The following is a 23,290-nucleotide window of genomic DNA, read 5'->3' as shown; positions in this document are numbered from 1 at the left end:
CTCTATCTTCTGCTGTGGTCGGGCATTGAGTTTGACTCAACTTCACACCTTGCAGTACGGGCAAGAACCCTTTCTTTGCCTGATCCATTTTGAACTTTTTCAAAATTTTATCAAGGTATGTGCTTTGTGAAAGTCCTATCAAGCGTCTTGATCTATCTCTATAGATCTTGATGCCCAATATGTAAGCAGCTTCACCGAGGTCTTTCATTGAAAAACTTTTATTCAAGTATCCCTTTATGCTATCCAGAAATTCTATTTCATTTCCAATTAATAATATATCATCTACATATAATATCAGAAATGCTACAGAGCTCCCACTCACTTTCTTGTAAATACAGGCTTCTCCAAAAGTTTGTATAAAACCATATGCTTTGATCATACTATAAAAGCGTTTATTCCAACTCCGAGATGCTTGCACCAGTCCATAAATGGAACACTGGAGCTTGCACACTTTGTTAGCACCTTTTGGATTAACAAAACCTTCTGGCTGCATCATATACAACTCTTCTTCCAGAAATCCATTCAAGAATGATGTTTTGACATCCATTTGCCAAATTTCATAATCATGAAATGCAGCAATAGCTAACATGATTCGGACAGACTTAAGCATTGCTACGGGTGAGAAAGTCTCATCGTAGTCAACTCCTTGAACTTGTCGAAAACCTTTCGCAACAAGTCGAGCTTTATAGACAGTTACATTACCATCTGCGTCAATCTTCTTCTTAAAAATCCATTTATTCTCAATTGCTTGCCGATCATCGGGCAAGTCAACCAAAGTCCATACTTTGTTTTCATACATGGATCCCATCTCAGATTTCATGGCCTCTAGCCATTTTGCGGAATCTGGGCTCATCATCGCTTCCTCATAGTTCGTAGGTTCATCATGGTCAAGCAACATGACTTCCAGAATTGGATTAACGTACCATTCTGGTGCAGATATTATTCTGGTAGACCTACGAGGTTCAGTAGAAACTTGATCTGAAGTTTCATGATCAATATCATTAGCTTCCTCACTAATTGGTGTAGTTGTCACAGGAACCGGTTCTTGTGATGAACTACTTTCCAATAAGGGAGTAGATACAGTTATCTCATCAAGTTCTACTTTCCTCCCACTCACTTCTTTCGAGAGAAACTCCTTCTCTAGAAAGGATCCGATTTTAGCAACGAAAATCTTGCCCTCAGATCTGTGATAGAAGGTGTACCCAATAGTCTCTTTTGGGTATCCTATGAAGACACATTTCTCCGATTTGGGTTCGAGCTTATCTGGTTGAAGTTTCTTCACATAAGCATCGCAGCCCCAAACTTTAAGAAATGACAACTTTGGTTTCTTGCCAAACCACAGTTCATAAGGCGTCGTCTCAACGGATTTTGATGGTGCCCTATTTAACGTGAATGCGGCCGTCTCTAAAGCATAACCCCAAAATGATAGCGGTAAATCAGTAAGAGACATCATAGATCGCACCATATCTAGTAAAGTACGATTACGATGTTCGGACACACCATTTCGTTGTGGTGTTCCGGGTGGCGTGAGTTGCGAAACTATTCCGCATTGTTTCAAGTGTAGACCAAACTCGTAACTCAAATATTCTCCTCCACGATCAGATCGTAGAAATTTTATTTTCTTGTTACGATGATTTTCCACTTCACTCTGAAATTCTTTGAACTTTTCAAATGTTTCAGACTTGTGTTTCATCAAGTAGATATACCCATATCTGCTCAAATCATCTGTGAAGGTGAGAAAATAACGATACCCGCCGCGAGCCTCAACATTCATTGGACCACAAACATCAGTATGTATGATTCCCAACAAATCAGTTGCTCGCTCCATAGTCCCGGAGAACGGCGTTTTAGTCATCTTGCCCATGAGGCACGGTTCGCAAGTACCAAGTGATTCATAATCAAGTGATTCTAAAAGCCCATCAGTATGGAGTTTCTTCATGCACTTTACACCGATATGACCTAAACGGCAGTGCCACAAATAAGTTGCACTATCGTTATCAACTCTGCATCTTTTGGTTTCAACACTATGAATATGTGTATCACTACTATCGAGATTCAATAAAAATAGACCACTTTTCAAGGGTGCATGACCATAAAAGATATTACTCATATAAATAGAACAACCATTATTCTCTGATTTAAATGAATAACCATCTCATATCAAACAAGATCCAGATATAATGTTCATGCTCAACGCTGGCACCAAATAACAATTATTTAGGTCTAAAACTAATCCCGATGGTAGATGTAGAGGTAGCGTGCCGACTGCGATCACATCGACTTTGGAACCATTTCCCACGCGCATCATCACCTCGTCCTTAGCCAATCTTCGCTTAATTCGTAGTCCCTGTTTCGAGTTGCAAATATTAGCAACAGAACCAGTATCAAATACCCAGGTGCTACTGCGAGCATTAGTAAGGTACACATCAATAACATGTATATCACATATACCTTTGTTCACTTTGCCATCCTTCTTATCCGCCAAATACTTGGGGCAGTTCCGCTTCCAGTGTCCAGTCTGCTTGCAGTAGAAGCACTCAGTTTCAGGTTTAGGTCCAGACTTGAGTTTCTTCTCTTGAGCAGCAACTTGCTTGCTGTTCTTTTTGAAGTTCCCCTTCTTCTTCCCTTTGCCCTTTTTCTTGAAACTGGTGGTCTTGTTAACCATCAACACTTGATGCTCCTTTTTGATTTCTACCTCCGCGGCTTTTAGCATTGCGAAGAGCTCGGGAATAGTCTTGTTCATCCCTTGCATATTATAGTTCATCACGAAGCTCTTGTAGCTTGGTGGCAGTGATTGAAGAATTCTGTCAATGACACTATCATCAGGAAGATTAACTCCCAGTTGAATCAAGTGATTATTATACCCAGACATTTTGAGTATATGTTCACTGACAGAACTATTCTCCTCCAGCTTGCAGCTATAGAACTTATTGGAGACTTCATATCTCTCAATCCGGGCATTTGCTTGAAATATTAACTTCAACTCCTGGAACATCTCATATGCTCCATGACGTTCAAAACGTCGTTGAAGACCCGGTTCTAAGCCGTAAAGCATGGCACACTGAACTATCGAGTAGTCATCAGCTTTGCTCTGCCAGACGTTCTTAACGTCGTCAGTTGCATCAGCAGCAGGCCTGGCACCCAGCGGTGCTTCCAGGACGTAAATTTTCTGTGCAGCAATGAGGATAATCCTCAGGTTACGGACCCAGTCCATGTAATTGCTACCATCATCTTTCAACTTTTCTTTCTGAAGGAACGCATTAAAATTCAACGGAACAACAGCACGAGCCATCTATCTACAAACAAACATAGACAAGCAAGATACTATCAGGTACTAAGTTCATGATAAATTGAAGTTCAATTAATCATATTACTTAAGAACTCCCACTTAGACAGACATCTCTCTAGTCATCTAAGTGATCACGTGATCCAAATCAACTAAACCATGTCCGATCATCATGTGAGATGGAGTAGTTTCAATGGTGAACATCACTATGTTGATCATATCTACTATATGATTCACGTTCGACCTTTCGGTCTCCGTGTTCCGAGGCCATATCTGTATATGCTAGGCTCGTCAAGTATGACTTGAGTATTCCGCGTGTGCAACTGTTTTGCACCCATTGTATTTGAACGTAGAGCCTATCACACCCGATCATCACATGGTGTCTCAGCACGAAGAACTTTCGCAATGGTGCATACTCAGGGAGAACACTTCTTGATTATTAGTGAGAGATCATCTTAAAATGCTACCGTCAATCAAAGCAAGATAAGATGCATAAAGGATAAACATCACATGCAATCAATATAAGTGATATGATATGGCCATCATCATCTTGTGCTTGTGATCTCCATCTTCGAAGCACCGTCGTGATCACCATTGTCACCAGCGCGACACCTTGATCTCCATCGTAGCATCATTGTCGTTACGCCATCTATTGCTTCTATGACTATTGCTACCGCTTAGAGATAAAGTAAAGCAATTACAGGGCGTTTGCATTTCATACAATAAAGCGACAACCATATGGCTCCAGCAAGTTGCCGATAACTTCGGTTACAAAACATGATCATCTCATACAATAAATATAGCATCACGTCTTGACCATATCACATCACAACATGCCCTGCAAAAACAAGTTAGACGTCCTCTACTTTGTTGTTGCAAATTTTACGTGGCTGCTACGGGCTTAGCAAGAACCGTTTCTTACCTACGCATCAAAACCACAACGATAGTTCGTCAAGTTAGTGTTGTTTTAACCTTCGCAAGGACCGGGCGTAGCCACACTTGATTCAGATAAAGTGAGAGAGACAGACACCCGCCAGCCACCTTTAAGCACGAGTGCTCGCAACGGTGAAACCAGTCTCGCGTAAGCGTACGCGTAATGTCGGTCCGGGCCGCTTCATCTCACAATACCGCCGAACCAAAGTATGACATGCTGGTAAGCAGTATGACTTGTATCGCCCACAACTCACTTGTGTTCTACTCGTGCATATAACATCAACGCATAAAACCTAGGCTCGGATGCCACTGTTGGGGAACGTAGTAATTTCAAAAAAAATTCCTACGTACACGCAAGATCATGGTGATGGCATAGCAACGAGAGGGGAGAGTGTTGTCCACGTACCCTCGTAGACCGTAAGCGGAAGCGTTAGCACAACGCGGTTGATGTAGTCGTACGTCTTCACGATCCGACCGATCCAAGCACCGAACGTACGGCACCTCCGAGTTCAGCACACGTTCAACTCGATGACGATCCCCGGGCTCCGATCCAGCAAAGCTTCGGGGATGAGTTCCGTCAGCACGACGGCGTGGTGACGATGATGATGCTCTACCGGCGCAGGGCTTTGCCTAAACTCCGCGACGATATGACCGAGGTGGAATATGGTGGAGGGGGGCACCGCACACGGCTAAGGAACGATCCGTAGATCAACTTGTGTCTATGGGGTGCCCCCCGCCCTCGTATATAAAGGAGCCAGGGGGGAGGAGGCGGCCGGCCAAGGAGGGCGCGCCAAGGGGTCTCCCATCTTTCCAAGTTGGAATAGGAGAAGGGGGGAAAGAGGAGGAAGAGGGGAAGGAAAGGGGGGGCGCCGCCCCCCTTCCCTTGTCCTATTCGGACTAGGAAGGGGAGGGGCGCGCGGCCCCCTCCTGCCTCCTTCCCTCTTCTCCCTCGAGGCCCATGTAGGCCCAATAACCCCCCGGGGGGGTTCCGGTAACCTCCCGGTACTCCGGTAAAATGCCGATTTCACCCGGAACGATTCCGATGTCCAAATATAGGCTTCCAATATATCGATCTTTATGTCTCGACCATTTCGAGACTCCTCGTTATGTCCGTGATCACATCCGGGACTCCGAACAAACTTCGGTACATCAAAACTTATAAACTCATAATAAAACTGTCATCGTAATGTTAAGCGTGCGGACCCTACGGGTTCGAGAACTATGTAGACATGACCTAGAACTATTTTCGATCAATAACCAATAGCGGAACCTGGATGCCCATATCGGTTCCTACATATTCTACGAAGATCCTTATCGGTCAGACCGCATAACAACATACGTTATTCCCTTTGTCATCGGTATGTTACTTGCCCGAGATTTGATCGTCGGTATCCAATACCTAGTTCAATCTCGTTACCGACAAGTCTCTTTACTCGTTCCGTAATGCATCATCCCGTAACCAACTCATTTGGTCACATTGCTTGCAAGGCTTATAATGATGTGCATTACCGAGAGGGCCCAGAGATACCTCTCCGACAATCGGAGTGACAAAACCTAATCTCGAAATACGCCAACTCAACATGTACCTTCGGAGACACCTGTAGTACTCCTTTATAATCACCCAGTTACGTTGTGACGTTTGGTAGTACCCAAAGTGTTCCTCCTGTAAACGGGAGTTGCATAATTCTCATAGTTACAGGAACATGTATAAGTCATGAAGAAAGCAATAGCAATATACTAAACGATCAAGTGCTAGGCTAACAGAATGGGTCATGTCAATCACATCATTCTCCTAATGATGTGATCCCATTAATCAAATGACAACACATGTCTATGGTTAGGAAACATAACCATCTTTGATTAATGAGCTAGTCAAGTAGAGGCATACTAGTGACTATATGTTTGTCTATGTATTCACACATGTATCATGTTTCCGGTTAATACAATTCTAGCATGAATAATAAACATTTATCATGATATGAGGAAATAAATAATAACTTTATTATTGCCTCTAGGGCATATTTCCTTCATACACATGTATCCTCACAATTAGTGACGCCTACAAGAATGCCAGGCCTACCTGTAACTTCTCTTATGTAGTTAAATAAAACAACTCAGGGCCTCACACACAATCAAACTACCATGCCCAATTGAAATCCTCATTTGTCGATTCAACTATTATTTTGTCAGACAGAAATTTAACCCTTACTTTGCTTGTACAGGAGAATGACTATCTGATAGTAATTCCTTATGCCCACATATCCGCCATGATGCTGAAAGCTCTGAAGTTACCCCTTGCAACTTATTATCACAAGATATGCCCAGGCGGAAAGAATCGTGTGACGGTTACTTTCATTTCTTCTTTGGAATTGCTCGATGGTGCACTTGTTCCAAGTTCTCTGTCAGGTGCAATCTTAGATAGCTATGAAGATGCTGAAGACAGTGCTGCTATTGAAGCTATTAGATACATGGAAAATGCATATGGCGAAGAAATGAGGGACTACCACTACACTCATGTCAAGAAGCTTGAAAATCAAGTGGCGCACCTGGTCAAATGGTTGGTTGCATCAAATAAAACAATCAAGAAGCTGCAGCTGCGCAAAACATGCTACTACGCTGTCAGGTATATGAGCTCATATTCTGCCCAAATAGAAAACACAACGACTGCTCGGCATTTGAAAGGGCGGGATAGCACCAAGGGAGTTATGAAAATAGCGCTGGCAAGCATTGAAGGACTGACACAGAGGCTACGCTACATTGCTATGAAGTTTGAGCAGCGCCTTGAAGCAACCAGAAATAGTTTCTGGTGAGCTTTGGTCAATGTGTCCTGAACAGCATGCTTCTGTGCTTACTAAATCAGCTTCTGTACTTACTAAATCAGGTACTTTTGTTTCGTATCGATCAGACAAGGATCTTTCGCATTTTGGCGTACTCCAAGCAAGATATGTGTACGCTTTAGTCTTAACTTGCTGCCTCTATGCTGAAAAGTAGTGTATGATATAGTCTACGATCTTTAAACTTTGTTGTTATCTCTGTACTCAGAAGCGGGTTATCATCGCTTACTGTATATATGCGAAGGCCTCTTCTTCTGCTATTCTTTCCAGGCCACTCCTTCTGTGGTGAAAAGTACTGTATAATGTAGTCTATGATCTTTAGATTACATTGTTCTCTCTGTAGTCAAAAGCAGTTTTTCACCGCTTATTATATATATATATATATATATATATATATATATATATATATATATATATATATATATATATATATATATATATATATATACTCCTCTCTTGCTATTGTTTCCTGAAAACTATGACTCAAGAAACAAGCTTCCTTTTATGCATACTTTTGCTTCAATGCTTTCATTAGAGCTTCCCTGCGATAACATTTTCCGATCACGGTGTATGCAACAAATTAAAATCAATTACATTCCTGTTTATTTTACAAACGATCATCAACAACAACTACATCTGCAGAAAGTCAATAGTACTTTCCTACATGACTTAGTGCACCATTTTCAATCTCATCTGCTCACTGCATATAGTACATAAGCTATTCTTTTGAAGCAACAAATATATTAATACAATCTCTCACAATAATTAGCTTACACATGGCCTTTGCGCCATGGGCGCAACGGGTCATCTAGTGTTGAGAACGGTCTGCGATCATCTTCGGCAGAGGAAGAAGAGTGGGCAACCATGTGGGACCCCGAATCCCCACACAGTGATGACCACTGGCTAGATCTTGAACCAACCTGTCAGGACCCTGACTCGATGCCACATCGATCTAGCATGTAACACCTCATATCACTTTGCGGCCTCACACACGGTATTCCCACGGGTGTCGTCTTACCTTTGCCCGGGAACGTTTGCGCCTTTTGGCACACGTATATGATAGTGTCGCTAGCATCCATATGGTAAAGAGCCTGGGCTGACATGGCTAGTCGTAAACCCAAAGTGGCACAGACTTACAGGGACAGGCATCCATGACCCAGCATCGAACGTGTCGGTCATCAGCAAGTGAATCCGAGCTGTAGCATTGGGCTAGCAGGACTCCGGTAAACCGGGCTGTAGCGGGCTAACAGGACTCCGGTATTCATTGCGTGACATTTCCCGAAGGGACAGACACGGGAACGAAGAAGGACACATGCCGGCCAGCCTAAGTGTTCCGGAGCAGTAGCAAGCTACCATGGCTCAGTGGAGACACTAGGAGACATTTCCAGGTAAGAGAGGCTACTAAGAATAAACAACTAGATAGTCAGATCCCACACATACCAAGCATTTCAATCATACACACAATATGCTCGATATGTGCAAATACAACAAGGCATCACAACATGACTCTACAACACAAGTACTTTATTTAAAGGCTCAGGGAGCCATACATATCATACACACAAGTACGGGTCACACGACCCAGCATTCAAGTCATATAGACATACAAGCCAACAGCGGAAGTAACTTGTCTGAGTACAGACAACTAGTAAAATAAAATAGGCTTGGGAAAGCCTGGCTATACTACGTGGTCCTTCACAAGCTCAGGATCACCACCTGGGCCTCAGTCTACTTATCGATGTCAACGTCTACGAAGAACCCATCAGAAGGGGTTGCAGCGTCTTCTGAAAAAATGTAAATTAAAGCAACATGAGTACAAAGGTACTCAGCAAGACTTACATCAGATCCTACATACATGCACATTATCAAGAAGGGTTGGTGGGGTTATTGCAGCAAGCCAGCTTTGACTCTTGGCTAAGCTATCCTACGAGACACCAACTTGAAATGGTTTTGCGCACACGAGTCCACTACGCACCACTTCAATACACTACCGAGGATCCACCTCCGCCTTCCTACGGAATAGCCATCCTCGGCACTCACGCTTATCTTGTGCATTTTAGAGTATTCACTTTCACTTGTCTATGAACTGATATAGGCAACCAAGTAGTCCTTTACCGCGGACGCGTCTATTCGAATAGATAATGTTAACCCTGCAGGGGTGTACTTCTTCATACATGTTTCCACCACTTAGCGTCTGTACACGAAATGTGCTTGGCAGACTTCAAGCGAAAGCCGACGTGGGTGTAGACCATGACCTACCTAAACACCTAAGTCTCTAGTCCAGGTTTATCGCCTATCTAGGTTCCATCCGCAGGGAGTCCGGCCGAGGTTTCCACATACGGCCCCGAACGATGTGTACAGGGTTCCCGAGATACCTAATGGGTATCCGGTACACCGTGCCACGTACCTACCGCATCACAGCCCACCCCGCGGGTCAGCGCTGTCCACGGCCTCCAGTAAGCTACAAACACCAGAAACTACTTGCAACTCCTGGACAGAGGACTAGGGTGAATAAGAAGTCAAGCGGGGTCATATTTCAGGGCCCAATGCATGGTAGTAGCTGAATCTTAAATCACACATACAGATCTCAGTGCTTAAGGTCGGCTTCAATGAAACAACCCACCATGTACTCCTACATGGCCTCTCATCGATACCTTTACCAAATCGTGTTCACCACATCACTCTTATTACCGGCATGATCATTTCACTCTAGCCCATCACCCAGATGAACCAGACCTGACACGACTCTAAGCATAGCAGGCATAGCAAGGTAGGAACAACACATACATATGGCTCAATCAACTCCTACACATGCTAGTGGGTTTCATCTAGTTACTGTGGCAATGACAGGTCATGCAGAGAAAATGGGTTCAACTACCATAGCACACAGCAGTTTGAAACGCGTTGTCTTAATGCAGTAAAAGAGAGCAGAAGCGAGAACATGGGATTGTATCGATATGATCAAATGGTTGGTTGCTTGCCTGATGGGTCGGTGCACTGGTATTGTTCTTCGTTGGGGTAATCATGATACTCCTCAGGGGCAGGACCTGCCGCAGAGAGCACCGATACACAATCATCACCAAACAATATGCAACAATATGATGCATGCATGAAACATGGCAATATGAGTGTGTTGGGCTAATGCAACTAAGACCAGATGGGTTTGAACTATTTTGAACCAAATATTCAAGTTTCAAACTCATAAATGGCCCTTTTAAGTGCTTTATCTTGTTCTGCACTAAACATCAGGTTAGCTTGCTTAAACATGCATGAAACTAGTACAGATGGATATATTGAATTTTTCTGATCATTTTTCATATATAAAACTTTGCATTTGGAGTTACAGATTAATTTCTATGATTTTTTTAAAGTTTATGGTATTTACTGGAATTTCCTGTGTAATAATAATTCCAGTAAATAACTTACTGCGTCAGCATTACGTCAGGATGACGTCAGCGGTCAACGAAACAGTCCAGGTCAAACCTGACTAGTGGGTCCCGTGTGTCAGTGTAATTAGTTTAACTAATTATTAGTTAATATTAATCCTAATTAGTTAACAGGGCTAGGCCCCACCTGTCATTGACCCAGGGGGGTCAAACTGGGCCCACCCGTGGTCAAACGAGGGGTCAGCGGGGTCAACTCGCCGGCGTTTAGCCGCCGGCGAGGCCGAACGCGGCGGCGAGAGTGCTTTTGTGCATTCCGGCGACCAAAAGAGCCGCGGAGGGCATGTACGTGTATCTGGGAGCAAGCCGCAGCTCTTGGTGGCGTTGGTTGAGCTCGGGGTGGCCGGAAACGGCGCCGGCGACGACCTTGGCGGTCGCCGGAGTTCAGGTGAGGTCAAACTCGAGGCTACGGGACACGGCGAGGCTCGTGGAGTGGTGCTACGGGTTCCTGCGGGTGCGGTGAGTGCGTTGGACACGGTGGTGTGGCCGGTGGTTGGCCGGAGACACGTCGGCGACGAGCTCGGCGGTGGTGCGTGCGGTGAAGCTTCGTGCGCTCGCTGTGGTGCACGAGAGCGAGAGAGGAGAGGGGGAGGAGGTAGCTGGGCTCACGGAGGTCTCGAAGAAGCAGACGGCGCGGTCGGGGACGAGCTGGTGCGGCGGCGACGGCGAAGGGGATCTCCGGCGATGGAGGATCGGACGAGGTCGGTGCAGTGGCTTCGGGGCACGCGAGCGCTCGGGGCTCGGCTAGCTCGAAGGAGAGGAGGGCGGCGGAGCTCCTGGACACGGTGGCGCGGCGCAAGGACGACGGAGAGCGCGATTACGGCGACGGTGCGGCTGCGGTGGCGTCGGCCATGGCATGGGAGAGCGAGGGAGAGAGGCAGGGGGCGAATGGGTGTGTCCACGGGGTTCGAGGCACGACGTGGAGCTCATCCAGGCCAGCGGAGAGGCGAGGGGAGGAAGCAGGGCGGCGGGCAGCTGCGTGGCGCGCGCTGGTGCCGCCATCAAGCACCTGCCTGCCTGCCTGGCAAAGGCAAGCAGCTCGCTGGAGCGGCTGCTGGGCTGGGCCGGCTAGGTGGGCTGGTTTGTGGGCTGCCAGGTTAGTTCCCTCTCTCTCTCTTTTTATTTATCTTTTTATTTATTTATTCTGTAGCTTTGTGGACTTTCTAAAAATACCTAGACAACTCCAAAATTCACCAAACTGCTCATGGCCATTAACTGGAATATATCCAGCATGGAACATTTTAGTTTGGGATTATTTGAGCATTTAAAATAATTTATATAATTTAAATGCCCAAACTCAAATACTTATGATTTAATTCAAAAACCTTAGGATGGCCTAGAAAATTGAGCACCACTTTTGGCAGAGGTTCTGAACCAAGACAAAAATGATGGACATTTTAGAAGGGCATTTCAGGTTCATTGAAAATATTTTTAGTAAACCCTAGTTGGTTTCATAGGGGGGCTGGGGGTTCTGTCATCCTCATTTCAAGTTTCTGTTAAGAAAAATAGACATGATGCAACACTCTAATGCATGAACTAGCTAGGGTGTGACACAACCACTGAAATCACAAGGCAGCAAGCCTTGTGGGTGGCAAAAATAATCGCTGGCGCAAAGGGCACCCAACTTGTTGCCCTGTTCCAGATGCTGTGTTCAACTGGGGTAGTTCATGATTCGTTTCACGGCGAGCCAAGATTCAATTGGTTCTCATCTTGATCGTGGTTTGAGTGCATTATTAGGATTCGACTGATTTTCTAATTTTCACATTCCAAATAACAAACTTTGATTATTTTTATGCAAGAACATGCACGGCCATTTGCAAGATACGGGAAAGTGAGAAAATATTGTTGATATTTGGGAAGTGGGGTTCGACCGTTCGAGACGAACGAAATGGCGCCAACCCCCGTTCCATTGTTCCTTCATCCGTGTCTCCATCTATTTCGTAAGTCTCGAGGAGTTTGGCAAATAGTAGATTTTTATGTTGGAGAGAATATGTGAACTGGAGCATTCTTTTCTTTTTGGGTCATGCTTCATGGAAGGGTTTGGACTTGCAGGCTTCAATCCACATGCTTACTAAGGCGCCTTACTTCTGAAAGTTAAAATGACAGAACAATATGTTACTCCCTCTGTAAAGAAATATAAGAGCGTTTAGATCACTAAAGTGCTCTTATATTTCTCTACTCCCTAGTCCACTTGCTCGCTTAGTATAATTTTATTTCACTTGCTCCACTGCTATCTTATAAAAAGCAAGGAAGTGAAAGAGGGGACCACCAAACATAGGTGTGTTCCATTGGCCGGCTATCTTTTCTTTTAAAGTTCGTTAAATCAAAAGATGCTCACTGATTTTTAGAAATATTGCAAGTTAAAAACCATGAATTTCAAAAATATTTTCAATTTTTTTAAAAAAATCTTGGATTTCAGAAAAAGTATTCACAAATTTGAAATAAAGTTTGCAAATATAAGAAATGTTCCAAAAATGTTTGTAAACTTACAAAGTATTCATGAATTTTGAAAAAAGCAGGGATTGTAAGAAAATGTTTACAATTATTTTTCATGTTCACAAATCGTAATGAATGTTCATGACTAAAAATTTGAAAATAAAATAAATGTTCGGCAGCTGTCGATCCCTTTTCATGGCTCTTCTAGATGCTTGTGTGGAACCGGCCGCAGTCGACTTGTAAATAAAAATAAGAATCTAGAAATTGTGTTTTTTTTGGGGTACGCTTCTTCTAGTCTAGAACAAAACAGAACAGTGTCCTCCAAGATAACCGCTGCTGAAGCTTCAAAAAAAAAGATAGCCGCTGCTGGAGACCATTCGTCTGGTTAGAAACAAGCATAAGGAAAGAAGAGGAAAACGAAAGGGGAAAAAAAAGGGAGGAAAACCGTGGTCGGCAGGATTGGAACCTGCGCGGGCAAAGCCCACATGATTTCTAGTCATGCCCGATAACCACTCCGGCACGACCACTTGCTCGTTTAATTTTGGCAGTAAGCAATATAATGTAGTCCCCTTCCTCATACAGTTTGGAGTACATAAACCGCACTGAACCAGAATGCCAACAATTAAGCCATCTTCACAGGGATCAATCAACCACAATAAATACTCGCATGATCAACTCCTAATTTCACCGTTAGACCTCTTTACGGAGTTGTGTACACGATTGGTGGCTACGGCGAGAGATACTTTTACCCAACATGGGCAGCTGCATGATCTTAGGATTGGCCCCTGTCCGCTTTAGGCGTTATACAAACTATACATGTTTCTTTATATCTTGCTTTCTGATATTTTCGTTTGTGTGAGAGGACTTTGTTGAACTGTGTGCATCTCAGTTATGCAGAGGCCGGCCGTAATGCTTAATATTTTGAGTAATAAAGCGCCCCTTTTTAAAAGAGTAGTGGGTGAGGAGTGGTTCCCTTTATCCCTATGTATGGGGAATGAACTTAGCTTTCTTTGGTTACATATGAGCAAGAACGGCTAAGGGGCAGTGAGTAACTGAAGCTTGATGTGCCATGCATGAAAGAAAGAGAGAGAAAGATAAGGAGAATAAGAATGTATACAAGGCACGTGTGGTGGAGTAGAATGGCACTTATTGACTGTCTAGATACACACCAAGTTGTTTATGTGAATCATAAACGAACAAACATGATGTGTGTTTAGAGCTTGTTTCGCGGTGGGCCAAGATTTTGATTGGTTCTCATTTTGATCATTTCAATTCCAGTTTCAGAAATATTTCAACACCAATCGAAATCATTGAAATTCAGTGAATTTCAGTGATTTTCAGTTTTCATTTCAGTCAAATTGCTGAAATATTCACTTGAATTCAATTAAATTTTTGAAAAATTTGAAACTTATTTTAAAAAACATTTGTATTTACATGTACTACTGAAATTGCCAAAATATTTTGGTCAAAACGTAATATTTCAGTGTCTGCTGTAATTAATGAAATTCAGTGAATTTCATGGAAATCCCACTGAAATTGAAAACCATGTCTAGCACATTATTTTATTTTGCACTTGTCAGTACTTGCTAAGTTACTACTAGATAGGCAGTTTACTCATACTCAGAGAGTCACAGGTACTAAAAAAATCAGAGTTATTCTGCAGGACCTCCCTCATAAAGTTTTGAAGCAAGTAAAAGTAAAGAGAGGAAGTTCCCTGCTCCATAAGATACGTGTTTGCTCCATTTAGTACCCAAAGTTTGTGAGTTTTACTCTCAACATAATATTCTTTTCACTTAGAACTTGGTAGGTTTCTCACGTCTGACCAAAATCTCTCCTCCGCGTCTTTTCTTGAGGCTTATACAGCAGCTGCGGAGATATCACCCACATCTCATCTCACATGGAGTGTGCTTTCTTTCCCCCATTGCCATTGCCCACTCCATCCTTTCAAACAGAGTTTCAGAGACAGCCAAGCCACAAGCCAGCTTTGGCCCCCAACCTGCTCAGCTTACTAGATTATATTATTTATTATTATGTGTTGTCAGTGTGATTTTATTCTTCTTGTGAGCATTCTTTTCTTCTTGGGTCACATGCTTCATGGAAGGGTTTGGACTTGCAGGCTTCAATCCACATGCTTACTAAGGCGTCTTGCTTCTGAAAGTTAAAATGACAGTACAATATGTTACTCCCTCTTTAAAGAAATATAAGAGCGTTTAGATGCTAAACTAACCAACATTATATCTCTGGAGTCATGTAAATCATCATCACTCAATCTTTACACTTTTACAACTCGGTACGTGGGTTCCTCTCACTCTGAATGAACGAAACATGTCCAACTCTGTCTTGAAGTATTCTTGGTTAGTTTAGCGTTCGATGAAATGCTAGGGGGATCTAAGAAGCTCTTCTGGTTATGAGTTTTGGAAGGACGGCTATTCTTGTGCTGGTAGAGATGACGGGCACGTTTGTTTGGCCGAATGACCAAGTGTCGAATGCAGGTTCATGAGCTCGCAGGTTTCTGCCATGCACATGAGGTGCTTGATGAAATGAAACAGTGACCTGGGGAATTCTTACCTGGAAGAATGATGTCTCCTTAGATGATAGTAGTTATGATGGCAGGGTTTTTTTAGGCAGAATAAGGAAGTTTCTAGTACAAGTTTTGATCGAATTCAGTTCTAACCCAAAACTCCATGGAATTATTTGGTGAACTTCCAAGATGCAAATGGAGCTGATCTTCAGGACTTAAGGGGTTCTTTGGAAGTACTACAACATGGGAACAAATTCGGAATTGTTTGAGCAAAAGAAAATAAGGCTGTAGTAATATGCTCAAACTGGTCCAGAGTTGGAAAGTGGATGTTGTGATAAAAAAAATTAAATGGCCAAGACGGGTTTTTGCACAAAAATGATCTGTAGGCATCATAGGATCTCACATAATTTTGTGGCATTTCTAGAAAATTTATTTGAAATAGTTTTTTTTATCAGTATTTGAAATAGTTTTAGTGCAACAGGAGCAATTTAGGGCTTTGAAAATGACATTAAACAATTATTTTTTGGAAAATGTATGATGAAAATATTTCCTACTAAATTTCACAAGTAATGAAGGATATTGTCAATACCAATAATATTTTCAAAAAGCTTTCTGTATGGAGGAGAGGAATTTTGAAAATAGGAAACAAAAATGACTCTAGAATTTATTAAAAGACCTATTATAAAAGAAAATTTTATCTCTATCAAAATTTTATTTTTTGTAAAAACTGGGTTAAATATTTGGGGTGTTACAGTAGTGCACTTGGGTCTAGAGGTAGATGTACCATACTACCAGAACTATAACTAGAATTGGCAACTAGATCTTGAGCTAATTCTTCAACAATATGAAACGAAGCTTCTCCACAAAATGTTTCTACTGCATGAGGGTTCATTTTAGCACCAAATAGACATTTGTTTAAGGATAGCCCCCACTTATCACCTACCTAGAACGGATTTTTTCACTTGAGTTGCTTCTGTTACTCAAGATTCTGCTACTAGTTGGAGGAACAGTCAGGTGATTTCTCTCATTTTGTGATCTTGAATTCCATTGCAAGGAGTAGCTCTTAGAAATAAACTAAATAAATAAGAGATAACTAGTAGTGATACCAATGTTTATACATTTAAGCAAATCACCAATATTTTTAAAAATCCCCATACACAATTTAACATAAGTAGGTGTCAAATACAGCAAGGAGATACAATGGGCGTTTTGAAGTCGAAGTTGTTCCATGATAGTTTCTATTCTAGTTTTGAGAAGGTGCTTTTCTCCTTTTGAGAACAACTGGTCATACCGTTTTTTTTGTAACTGATGAACAAAGTTAGTTGAACTAATAAAAAAGGGAGAGCTAGTAAAATGATGACAAACAGAGTAACTTATACCTTTTGTGATACCAATGTCTCCAATATACTTGTACTCATGCTCATTGTGATTTGAAGTGATGCTTGCACTTGGCAGTTCTATCCTTTTAGGACCTAGAAGCCGGTACAATGTTTCAGTTGCTTGTTGAAAGAATACAATGTCGTCCTCACTTTCAGTGAATTTGATCACCAGATGCCTTATGAGTTCTTAAAAGAGAGTTTGAAGTATTGGTGGATCTACAATTGCCTGTATTGGTATTTCTAAGAATAAATTCTTAAATATGGAGGAAAGATCTAATGGAGAAGAAACTAACATCCTTTTGGGTGGGGCAATGATTGCCAACTGTTCGTCAGAGCTTTGATTGCGACAAAGTACTTGCAAGATGTCATCTACATATGTTCTCATAGTTAGGATTGAATCTTCAATTATTCCTGGAGGAAATTTTGAGACATTACTTGAAGGTTTAGTTTGGCATATTATTAAAACAAGAAGAAAAGGAACATACATTACAAGATGAAGCACTGCTAAATACCGTGTATATAGAAAAACATAGCTCAATATTGTGCTGGAATGCTCCTTGGAATTGGTCGGACCCTTCCCCGGACCTTGCGCAAGCAGGAGCTACGTGCACCGGTTTGCCTTTTTTTTTGAATTTTGTAAATATCACCATCCTGCAAGTGATACCTTATGAAAGGCATTGTAGAGATGTGCTTTAAATATTAAGTTGATGGTTAAAAAGTAAGATAAAGGATGTAGTGGCAACACACAGATATTGAACTACTAAATAGTCATATGAACTTGTTGACTTATAGCTAATCTTCCAAATGATTCATTTGAAGAATGTTAGGAGTCAAAGGCTATGTATGATTTGACTATATTTGTAGTCGAAAGACTGATCCTGGAGATTTTGGTACGAAGGCTAAATTCTACAGTTATAAGAAATTCAAAATATGATGTATATGTGTAGTAGAAAACGTCTTAGCAGTGATGCTTTAATGATGTAGAAAGAATTGCATTCATTTGGGAACAGTACTGACCACTAGTATAATGTATGCTCCTATAATTAAACTACAGTGAACTGATGTCTACTACACAACCTTCTTTTTGTAGACGTTGTTGGGCCTCCAAGTGCAGAGGTTTGTAGGACAGTAGCAAATTTTCCTCAAGTGAATGACCTAAGGTTTATCAATCCGTGGGAGGCGTAGGATGAAGATAGTCTCTCTCAAATAACCCTGCAACCAAATAACAAAGAGTCACTTGTGTCCCCAACACACCCAATACAATGGTAAATTGTATAGGTGCAATAGTTCGGCGAAGAGATGGTGATACAAGTGCAATATGGATGGTAGATATGGGTATTTGTAATCTGAAATTATAAAAACAGCAAGGTAACAAGTGGTAAAAGTGAGCGAAAACGGTATTGCAATGCTTCAAAACAAGGCCTAGGGTTAATAATTTCACTAGTGCAAGTTCTCTCAACAAGAATAACATAATTGGATCATATAATAATCCCTCAACATGCAACAAAGAATCACTCTAAAGTCACTAATAGCGGAGAACTAACGAAGAAATTATTGTAGGGTACGAAACCACCTCAAAGTTATTCTTTTCGATCAATCCATTGGGCTATTCCTATAAGTGTCACAAACATCCCTAGAGTTCGTAGTAAAATAACACCTTAAGACACACATCAACCAAAACCCTAATGTCACCTAGATACTCCCACTACTACAAAAAGGGCTATAGATGGAATTGCCACTAATGGCGCACCTGTCATGTGGTGCGCCACTACTATATAGCAGTGGTGCACCATGTGCAGGTGCACCACTAGTAAAAAAAATCTTTCTTATTTTTCCAAAGATTCTAATGGCGCATCATGACAGGGTGCGCCATTACTAGTTTAAACTAGTAATGGCGCACTGTGCCACCGTGCGCCATTAGAATATATACTATTTTTTATTTTTTTGCAAAACTTCTAATGGCGCACCAGCAGCAGGTGCGCCATTAGTAACCAGGGTTACTAATGGCGCATTTGCAGGTGGTGCGCCATTAGTAACCTGGGACCAACAAGATATTTTGGACAGTCCACCTACCCACTCACTTTCCCCACTTCATTCTCTCCACCTCCTCCTCCAAGCTTGTCTCGGCTGCCTCCTCCTCCTCACCTCATTTGCATCATAGATTCATCCAAATTAAGTGGTCAAATTACCTTTTTTGATAGGTAAGTAAGGGGGGAGCTATCTTTATGTTGTTCTCCCTCTCCAACAACATGCACATGCACTTTTTGTGGCCTATAGCTAGATCTATGTATGTTCGTGGTGTTGCATATGTTTGTGGTGTTGCATATATGTTTGTGTTTGCAGGTACCGATATTTGAAATGCGATAGTTGCCAATATTTTGCCGGAATGTTGATTCATTTCCGTTTCGGCGAGAATTTTGGCACTATGCATTCTTTTTGGTCCTATTTTTAGGGAAAGTCATGCCAAATTTTTTCTTGGTTCTAAAATATCATTTTGCTCTACCCCGCAGGCGACCATGGTCTGCACGATGACCGAAGGTATCGTGAATAGGTTTTTGAGCTCCGCGAAGGCCGAGATGCTTCAAAAGAATGAGACGGAGATAAGATGTCCATGTCGAAGATGCAAACTGAAGAGCCTTATTGCGGACCCGGATTCCGGGTAGGTGCGGGACCACCTGCTCTTGTGTGGTTTCATGGATGGCTATCGGTGGCAAGGTGATGAAGATGACTATGAAGTCGTCCATGGGGGTCGGGCGACAAGAAATGAGCATGACTCGGGCGAGCGAGAAGACGAAGAATCTCCAGGACATGATCACGACGGTGATGCTGTACACAGTCATCATGTAGAAGATCCAGGACATGATGATGAGGAAGATGCCGGAGCAGACGAAGGGCATGATCATGAAGATGAAGATGCCGGCGGAGCAGACGACGATGGACCATCGATGGGCTGGGTGCAGGACCCTCATGTTCAAGAGCTGCTTCTCAAGCAGACGGATAACGCAAGAGCTGCCGCCCGAGAGAAAGCCAAGCTAGATCAAGTGGAGATAGACGCGGTTACTCCATTGTATGAAGGATGCAGGCCCGAGGATACCCACCTGAAAGTAACACTCATGGCTCTGGAGATGAAGGTAAAACACAAAATGACCGACGCATGCTTCGACGAGAACATGTCATTCTGGCGCGAACGTCTTCCCAAGGGGAACAAGTGCCCGACCAGTTTCGAGGAGGCGAAGAAAATTGTGTGTCCTCTGGATTTACCGCACATGAAATACCAAGTGTGCATGAAAAATTGCATCATTTATCGGGACGAGCACGCGGAGTCTACCATATGTCCGGTGTGCGGCGTCACTCAATACAAGAAGAGGAAGAAAGCTCCTCGAAAAGTGGTGTGGTACTTTCCGATCACTCCTCGTCTGCAGCAGTATTTCGCGGACCCTATGGTAGCAAAGCTCCTGCATTGGCACGCGGATAGGAAGGAGAAGAAGCGAGAAGATGACGCAAATGATCCGGAGATAAATAAAAAAGACAAGATGCTGAGTCACCCTAGGGATGGGAGCCAGTGGCAAGCGTTGAACTTCGAACACCCAGAATTTGGGAAGGATCCAAGGAACATCGTGCTGGGCGCGAGCACCGTTGGAGTCAATCCGTTTGGTAGCCAGAGAAGCACACATAGCACCTGGCCTGTGTTTGTGTGGATGTACAACCTTCCCCCCTGGTTGTGCATGAAGAGGAAGTACATTCACATGAGTATGCTAATTGAAGGGCCGAAACAACCAGGGAACGACATCAATCTGTATCTGGGACTGCTGAAAGAGGAGCTAGACACGCTGTGGAAAACGCCAGCCAATACGTGGGACGCCGCACAGAAAGAATATTTCCCTATGAGAGCCGCACTGCTCACGACGGTGCACGACTATCTTGGTTACAGATATTTCGCGAGGCAGGTGGTCCACGGATTTTCTGGATGCGTCAGGTGCATGGATGACACAACGTATCGCCAGCTAGATAGAGATCCCGGGTCTTTGAAAACCGTGTTCATGGGACATCGAAGGTGGCTTCGCGACGATGACCCGTGGAGGAAACGCAAGGATCTGTTCGATGGTGAAACCGAACCCCGAAGACGCCCGCGTACGAGGAGCGGCGAGGAAATAGACCAGCTGTTGAAAAATTGGAAAGATTGCCCACTGCCGGGAAAGAAGCAAAAGGCGCCAGAGCCGGGAAAGAAGCGAAAGGCGCCAGAGCCGCTGCTGAAGGTATGGAAAACGAGGTCTGTTTTCTAGGACTTGTCGTACTGGAAGATCCACTGTGTGCCTCATAGCCTTGATGTCATGCATATCACGAAGAATGTGTGCGAGAGTCTGCTTGGTACCCTGCTCAACATGTCAGAGAGGACCAAAGATGGGCCGAAAGCAAGGGCAGACTTGAAATCAATTGGCATCAGGGAGGAGCTTCACGCTAATGATCATGATGATGATGAGGCGAAGCAGGACACGGAGAGTCGTCGCAAAGGCAAAAAGGCCAAGAAGACCGGAAATGACTACCCTCCCGCGTGCTTCACTCTAAGTCAGGAGGAGATCGATCAGTTTTTCACCTGCCCCGTAGGAGTAAAACTTCCTTACAGTTACGCGGGGAAGATAAGCAGATACCTAGACCCAGCGAAGCAGAAGTTTAGCGGGATGAAGTCTCACAACTGTCACGTGCTGATGACGCAGATACTTCCAATTGCAATCTGTGGGATCATGGACGCGCACGTCCGTGAAATGCTATTTGTCCTATGCAACTTTTTCGACGTCATCTCTCGGAAGTCGGTTGGCGTGAGGCAACTCAGAAGGCTACAGGAAGAGATCGTGATGATACTATGCGAGCTTGAGATGTACTTGCCGCCCGCATTCTTCGACGTTATGGTGCATCTGCTGGTCCATATCGTGGAGGATATCATCCAACTCGGGCCGATGTTCCTGCACAGCATGATGCCGTTTGAAAGGATGAATGGTGTCATCAAAGGATACGTTCGCAACATGTCACGTCCAGAAGGAAGCATGGCCAGGGGCTTTCTGACCGAAGAGTGCATCTCCTACTGCACGAATTATCTAGGCATCGAGGACCCCATTAGTCTGCCCGTCAACAGGCACCTCGGCAGGCTCGCTGGATGGGGTCACCGTGAGGGTCACCGCGAAATGCATGTCGACTTCGAGGGTCGACTCGCCGACTTTGAAAGAGCAAACCTAGTCGCGCTACAACACATAGACGTGGTCGATCCTTGGGTGGTAGAGCACAGAGCCTTTATTGAGAAGACGTACAATGACTGAGGCCAACAAAGGACGGACGGAGATATAATCAAAGAGCACAACTCATGTTTCACACGTTGGTTCAAGAAGAAGCTTCTGTCGTACCCTTTACATGAGGATTCTTCCGCAGAAGAACAACTCATATTCGCCTTGTCACAGGGCGCCGAGCACAACCTGATGACCTATGAGGCGTACGATATCAACGGCTACACATTCTACACCGAGGACAAAGACATGAAGAGCGATGGTTATCAGAACTCCGGGGTAACGGTGGAATCCTACACCGGTAACGACAAGGACAGATACTACGGAAGGATCGAGGAGATCTGGGAGCTGAGCTACGCTGGAGAGAAGGTCCCGATGTTCCGTGTCAGATGGGCCAAGAGCGTCATAAAAGAAGATCGGTGTTTCACCACCATGGTTATACCCGAAGCCAAATCCAAGACTGCGGGCGCAAACGTCACCGCGAAAAATGAGCCATGGGTACTGGCTTCCCAAGTGGACCAATGCTTCTTCATTACCGACCCGCCAAAGCCCAGTCGTGTTGTCGTGAGGAGAGGCAAAAGGAAGATCATCGGAATGGATGGAGTCGCCAATGAGCAAGACTTCGACAAGTACGGCGACCCGAAGATGGAACATGACGATGATGATGAAGTATCATCATACACCACAAGAAGAAGCAGGACCACCCTACCTAAAGGACGTCCGTTCAAGAGAAGAACTCCATTTACGAAAAATAAGGGCAAGAAGATTGTGAACAGATAGCTAGCTAAGATCGATTGTATTTAAATTGTAGCCTTCATTTCTCGATTGTATTTCATGGGCACTTTTTGAACTCATGAATGTTTTTAAATTTCATGGACACTCGATCTCGATCCCCCTCATCTCGATCGCTATCCCACCTCGCTAGATCCGGTCCCTCTCGCCGCCGAGCACCCCCTGCACCATCTCCCCCGCTCCACCGGCCGCCGCCGCCAACCCCCCGCACCCTCCCCCACTCCACCACCGCCGACAACCCACCGCACCCTCCCCCGCTCCACCGGCCGTCGCCGTCGACCCCCGGCCCGCACCCTCACCCACTCCACCGCCGCCGCCGACCACCCGCACCCTCCCCCCATATGAATATTTTTTCATATTCATAAATATTTTCAAATAACAAATTTGAAC

General features: G+C 43.8%; 1 non-coding gene across 1 annotated transcript; it reads right to left on the bottom strand.

Moving 5' to 3' along the window:
* Window positions 1-13,377: 13,377 nt before the first annotated feature.
* Window positions 13,378-13,459, bottom strand: TRNAS-AGA. The gene has a single exon. It is a non-coding gene; the product is annotated as a tRNA-Ser (tRNA).
* Window positions 13,460-23,290: the final 9,831 nt, after the last annotated feature.

Source organism: Triticum dicoccoides, chromosome 7B (genome assembly GCF_002162155.2).
Source record: "Triticum dicoccoides isolate Atlit2015 ecotype Zavitan chromosome 7B, WEW_v2.0, whole genome shotgun sequence".
NCBI classification, from domain to species: domain Eukaryota; kingdom Viridiplantae; phylum Streptophyta; class Magnoliopsida; order Poales; family Poaceae; genus Triticum; species Triticum dicoccoides.
The sequence above is the reverse complement of the archived record's forward strand: the minus strand, read 5'-3'. Positions and strand labels throughout refer to the sequence as shown.